The sequence below is a fragment of the Xyrauchen texanus genome, chromosome 4, assembly GCF_025860055.1.
Source record: "Xyrauchen texanus isolate HMW12.3.18 chromosome 4, RBS_HiC_50CHRs, whole genome shotgun sequence".
NCBI lineage: Eukaryota > Metazoa > Chordata > Actinopteri > Cypriniformes > Catostomidae > Xyrauchen > Xyrauchen texanus.
Genome location: NC_068279.1, coordinates 52,560,100 through 52,566,927, shown reverse-complemented (window position 1 = coordinate 52,566,927; position 6,828 = coordinate 52,560,100).

Genomic DNA, 6,828 nt, shown 5'->3' with positions numbered 1-6,828 from the left:
AGATGGGCTTACCCTAGCAACAGAGTAACAAATCACATATCTCTGCATCACAAAAACATACAGACTTCCGGTTTGACTTATTTCAATCAGGATGGCAAGGACACTTGATTAGTATCACTATGGTAACTGCCTAGCAACCACATGGGGTTACCCTAGCAACCTACTAACAAATCACATATTTCTGCACCAGAACATTATACAGACTTCTGGGTTGATTTATTTATGACCACAATTTCTGTTCTTTTCAAGCAGGCTATTTGACGAGTTTTGCCACGGCAAGCACCACTCACATTTTCTTCAGGAAATGTACCTATCTAGTTTTTATTAGTGGTGCTTGCAAAGCATCACTATTGTAATCTCACATACTTATTATTTTTATTTTTATTTTTATTTTTATATCTCTTAACAAAACTTCGGCACCTAACTCGTCCCGCACCGTTTGGCGTAGACCCACGAATGAGGTGTCAAATCGAACGGCCTATTGAGGACACGTGTGCTATGACTTTTATAAGCGATCGGGGGTACGGTATTTGCCCCAGGGGCAAAAAAGCGGCCGAAAAATCACATAGACTTAACATTGAGACAAACTTTGACGCGTCACAGCTCCAAGCGAGGATTTCGTAGAAACGTGTGATTTGCCACATTTGAAGAGGCTGGCAGGCTCTGTAAGAGCATACCTCAATATGGGGTAAAAGTTGCACCCCTGGGGGCAGGAGCTGCCCAAAAATGCCCCAATTGACTTATAATGGTGTAGGACGGCCCATGAAATGAAAAGGCATAGGGATTTGTATTGAACATAGCTCTGGATCACAGTGTCATAGAGACGAGGGGTGGGCTCATTTTACTCAGACGACCAATCAGTCTCTCAGGATCATTGTGAAGCTATCAAGCCACGCCCTAGCAACCATTAAGAGCACCTTAGCAACAAGTCCCATAGACTTCTATTGAAACATATCAAAGGGATATCTCCGGATAGAAGTGTCATAGAAACACAAGGGTGGTCTCGTTTGACTCGGGACAGCAAACAGCCAATCATGCATCAAATCAACACTTCCTAGCCCCTCCCTAGCAACCATTGTCGAGCACCTTAACAACCAAAATCCATAGAGGGATATCTTCCATTCTGAATGTCACAGAGGCATGGGAGTTGGTTTATATCATTCATACTGACAAGCAGCCTTTGGAGATTCATGATTGGCAGCTGCCAAGCCACTCCCTAGCAACTAAACAGAGTACCCTAGCAACCGTTTAGCAGTAACTATATCTCTGCACCAGAAAATCAGAGAGACTTCTGGGTTGATTTATTTCAATCAGGATGGCAAGGAGACTTGATTAGTATCACTATGGTAACTGCCTAGCAACCAGATGGGGTTACCCTAGCAACCGAGTAACAAATCACATATCTCTGCATCAGAAAAACGTAGAGACTTCCGGGTTGACTTATTTCAATCAGGATGGAAAGGACACTTCATTAGTATCACTATGGTAACTGCCTAGCAACCAGATGGGCTTACCCTAGCAACCGAGTAACAAATCACATATCTCTGCATCACAAAAACATAGAGACTTCCGGGTTGACTTATTTCAATCAGGCTGGCAAGGACACTTGATTAGTATCACTATGGTAACTGCCTAGCAACCAGATGGGGTTACCCTAGCAACCGAGTAACAAATCACATATCTCTGCACCACAAAATAGTACAGACCTCTGGGTTGATTTATTTCATTCAGGATGGCAAGGACACTTTATTACTATCACTATGGTAACTGCCTAGCAACCAGATGGGGTTACCCTAGCAACCAAGTAACAAATCACATATCTCTGCACCAGAAAATATCACAGACCTCTGGGTTGATTTATTTCACTCAGGATGGCAAGGACACTTGATTACTATCACTATGGTAACTGCCTAGCAACCAGATGGGGTTACCCTAGCAACCGAGTAACAAATCACATATCTCTGCACTAGAAAACAGTAGAGACTTCCGGGTTGACTTATTTTACTCAGGATGGCAAGGAGACTTCATTAGTATCACTATGGTAACTGCCTAGCAACCATATGGGGTTACCCTAGCAACCAAGTAACAAATCACATATCTCTGCATCAGAAAAACGTAGATACTTCTGGGTTGGTTTATTTCAATCAGGATGGCAAAGACACTTGATTATGATCACTATGGTAACTGCCTAGCAACAAGGAGGGGTTACCCTAGCAACCGAGTAACAAATCACATATCTCTGCACCAGAAAATTGAAGAGAATTCTGGGTTGATTTATTTTAATCAGGATGGCCAGGAGACTTGATTAGTATCACTATGGTAACTGCCTAGAAACCAGATGGGGTTAACCTAGCAACCGAGTAACAAATCACATATCTTTCCACCAGAAATTTGTAGAGATTTCCGGGTTGACTTATTTCACTCAGGATGGCAAGGAGACTTCATTACTATCACTATGGTAACTGCCTAGCAACCATATGGGGTTACCCTAGCAACCAAGTAACAAATCACATATCTCTGCATCAGAAAAACGTACAGACTTCTGGGTTGGTTTATTTCACTCAGGATGGCAAGGAGACCTGATTACTATCACTATGGTAACTGCCTAGCAACCAGATGGGGTTACCCTAGCAACCGAGTAACAAATCACATATCTCTGCACCAGAAAACACTACAGACTTCCGGGTTGACTTATTTCACTCAGGATGGAAAGGAGCCATGTGTTGTATTACCTTGGTAACTGCATAGCAACCACTTGGGCTTACCCTAGCAACCGAGTAACAAATCACATATTTCTGCACCAGAAAATCGTACAGACTTCTGGTTTCATTTATTTATGACCATAATTTTTGTTCTTTTCAAGTTATAGCATGCTGTTTGACGAGTTTTGCCACGACAAGCACCACTCACATTTTCTTCAGGAAATGTACCTATCTAGTTAGTGGTGCTTGCAAAGCATCACTATTGTAATCTCACATACTTATTTTTATTTTTATTTTTCTTCTTTTTATTATATCTCTTAACAAAACTTCGGCACCTAACTCGTCCCGCACCGTTTGGCGTAGACCCACGAATGAGGTGTCAAATCGAACGGCCTATTGAGGACACGTGTGCTATGACTTTTATAAGCGATCGGGGTACGGTATTTGCCCCAGGGGCAAAAAAGCGGCCGAAAAATCCCATAGACTTAACATTGAGACAAACTTTGACGCGTCACAGCTCCAAGCGAGGATTTCGTAGAAACGTGTGATTTGCCACATTTGAAGAGGCTGGCAGGCTCTGTAAGAGCATACCTCAATATGGGGTAAAAGTTGCACCCCTGGGGGGCAGGAGCTGCCCAAAAATGCCCCAATTGACTTATAATGGTGTAGGACGGCCCATGAAATGAAAAGGCATAGGGATTTGTATTGAACATAGCTCTGGATCACAGTGTCATAGAGACGAGGGGGTGGGCTCATTTTACTCAGACGACCAATCAGTCTCTCAGGATCATTGTGAAGCTATCAAGCCACGCCCTAGCAACCATTAAGAGCACCTTAGCAACAAGTCCCATAGACTTCTATTGAAACAGATCAAAGGGATATCTCCGGATAGAAGTGTCATAGAAACACAAGGGTGGTCTCGTTTGACTCGGGACAGCAAACAGCCAATCATGCATCAAATCAACACTTCCTAGCCCCTCCCTAGCAACCATTGTCGAGCACCTTAACAACCAAAATCCATAGAGGGATATCTTCCATTCTGAATGTCACAGAGGCATGGGAGTTGGTTTATATCATTCATACTGACAAGCAGCCTTTGGAGATTCATGATTGGCAGCTGCCAAGCCACTCCCTAGCAACTAAACAGAGTACCCTAGCAACCGTTTAGCAGTAACTATATCTCTGCACCAGAAAATCAGAGAGACTTCTGGGTTGATTTATTTCAATCAGGATGGCAAGGAGACTTGATTAGTATCACTATGGTAACTGCCTAGCAACCAGATGGGGTTACCCTAGCAACCGAGTAACAAATCACATATCTCTGCATCAGAAAAACGTAGAGACTTCCGGGTTGACTTATTTCAATCAGGATGGAAAGGACACTTCATTAGTATCACTATGGTAACTGCCTAGCAACCAGATGGGCTTACCCTAGCAACCGAGTAACAAATCACATATCTCTGCATCACAAAAACATAGAGACTTCCGGGTTGACTTATTTCAATCAGGATGGCAAGGACACTTGATTAGTATCACTATGGTAACTGCCTAGCAACCAGATGGGGTTACCCTAGCAACCGAGTAACAAATCACATATCTCTGCACCAGAAAAACGTACAGACTTCCGGGTTGATTTATTTCAATCAGGATGGCAAGGACACTTGATTACTATCACTATGGTAACTGCCTAGCAACCAGATGGGGTTACCCTAGCAACCGAGTAACAAATCACATATCTCTGCATCAGAAAAACGTACAGACTTCCGGGTTGACTTATTTCAATCAGGATGGCAAGGAGACTTGATTAGTATCACTATGGTAACTGCCTAGCAACCAGATGGGGTTACCCTAGCAACCGAGTAACAAATCACATATCTCTGCATCAGAAAAACGTAGAGACTTCCGGGTTGACTTATTTCAATCAGGATGGCAAGGAGACTTGATTAGTATCACTATGGTAACTGCCTAGCAACCATATGGGGTTACCCTAGCAACCGAGTAACAAATCACATATCTCTGCATCAGAAAAACGTAGAGACTTCCGGGTTGACTTATTTCAATCAGGATGGCAAGGAGACTTGATTAGTATCACTATGGTAACTGCCTAGCAACCAGATGGGGTTACCCTAGCAACCGAGTAACAAATCACATATCTCTGCATCAGAAAAACATAGAGACTTCCGGGTTGACTTATTTCAATCAGGATGGCAAGGACACTTGATTAGTATCACTATGGTAACTGCCTAGCAACCAGATGGGGTTACCCTAGCAACCGAGTAACAAATCACATATCTCTGCATCAGAAAATCGTAGAGACTTCCGGGTTGATTTATTTCAATCAGGATGGCAAGGACACTTGATTAGTATCACTATGGTAACTGCCTAGCAACCAGATGGGGTTACCCTAGCAACCGAGTAACAAATCACATATCTCTGCATCAGAAAAACGTAGAGACTTCTGGGTTGATTTATTTCACTCAGGATGGCAAGGAGACTTGATTAGTATCACTATGGTAACTGCCTAGCAACCAGGATGGGGTTACCCTAGCAACCGAGTAACAAATCACATATCTCTGCATCAGAAAATCGTAGAGACTTCCGGGTTGACTTATTTCAACTCAGGATGGCAAGGACACTTGATTAGTATCACTATGGTAACTGCCTAGCAACCACATGGGGTTACCCTAGCAACCGAGTAACAAATCACATATCTCTGCACCAGAAAACAGTACAGACTTCCGGGTTGACTTATTTCACTCAGGATGGAAAGGAGCCATGTATTGTATTACCTTGGTAACTGCATAGCAACCACATGGGCTTACCCTAGCAACCTAGTAACAAATCACATATTTCTGCACCAGAAAATTATACAGACTTCTGGGTTGATTTATTTATGACCACAATTTCTGTTCTTTTCAAGTTACAGCATGCTATTTGACGAGTTTTGCCACGGCAAGCACCACTCACATTTTCTTCAGGAAATGTACCTATCTAGTTATTTTATTATTTTTATTTTTCTTATTTTTTATATCTCTTAACAAAACTTCGGCACCTAACTCGTCCCGCACCGTTTGGCGTAGACCCACGAATGAGGTGTCAAATCGAACGGCCTATTGAGGACACGTGTGCTATGACTTTTATAAGCGATCGGGGGTACGGTACTTGCCCCAGGGGCAAAAAAGCAGCCGAAAAATCCCATAGACTTAACATTGAGACAAACTTTGACGCGTCACAGCTCCAAGCGAGGATTTCGTAGAAACGTGTGATTTGCCACATTTGAAGAGGCTGGCAGGCTCTGTAAGAGCATACCTCAATATGGGGTAAAAGCTGCACCCCTGGGGGGCAGGAGCTGCCCAAAAATGCCCCAATTGACTTATAATGGTGTAGGACGGCCCCTGAAATGAAAAGGCATAGGGATTTGTATTGAACATAGCTCTGGATCACAGTGTCATAGAGACGAGGGGTGGGCTCATTTTACTCAGACGACCAATCAGTCTCTCAGGATCATTGTGAAGCTATCAAGCCACGCCCTAGCAACCATTAAGAGCACCTTAGCAACAAGTCCCATAGACTTCTATTGAAACAGATCAAAGGGATATCTCCGGATAGAAGTGTCATAGAAACACAAGGGTGGTCTCGTTTTACTCGGGACAGCAAACAGCCAATCATGCATCAAATCAACACTTCCTAGCCCCTCCCTAGCAACCATTGTCGAGCACCTTAACAACCAAAATCCATAGAGGGATATCTTCCATTCTGAATGTCACAGAGGCATGGGAGTTGGTTTATATCATTCATACTGACAAGCAGCCTTTGGAGATTCATGATTGGCAGCTGCCAAGCCACTCCCTAGCAACTAAACAGAGTACCCTAGCAACCGTTTAGCAGTAACTATATCTCTGCACCAGAAAATCAGAGAGACTTCTGGGTTGATTTATTTCAATCAGGATGGCAAGGACACTTGATTAGTATCACTATGGTAACTGCCTAGCAACCAGATGGGGTTACCCTAGCAACCGAGTAACAAATCACATATCTCTGCATCAGAAAAACGTAGAGACTTCCGGGTTGACTTATTTCAATCAGGATGGAAAGGAGACTTCATTAGTATCACTATGGTAACTGC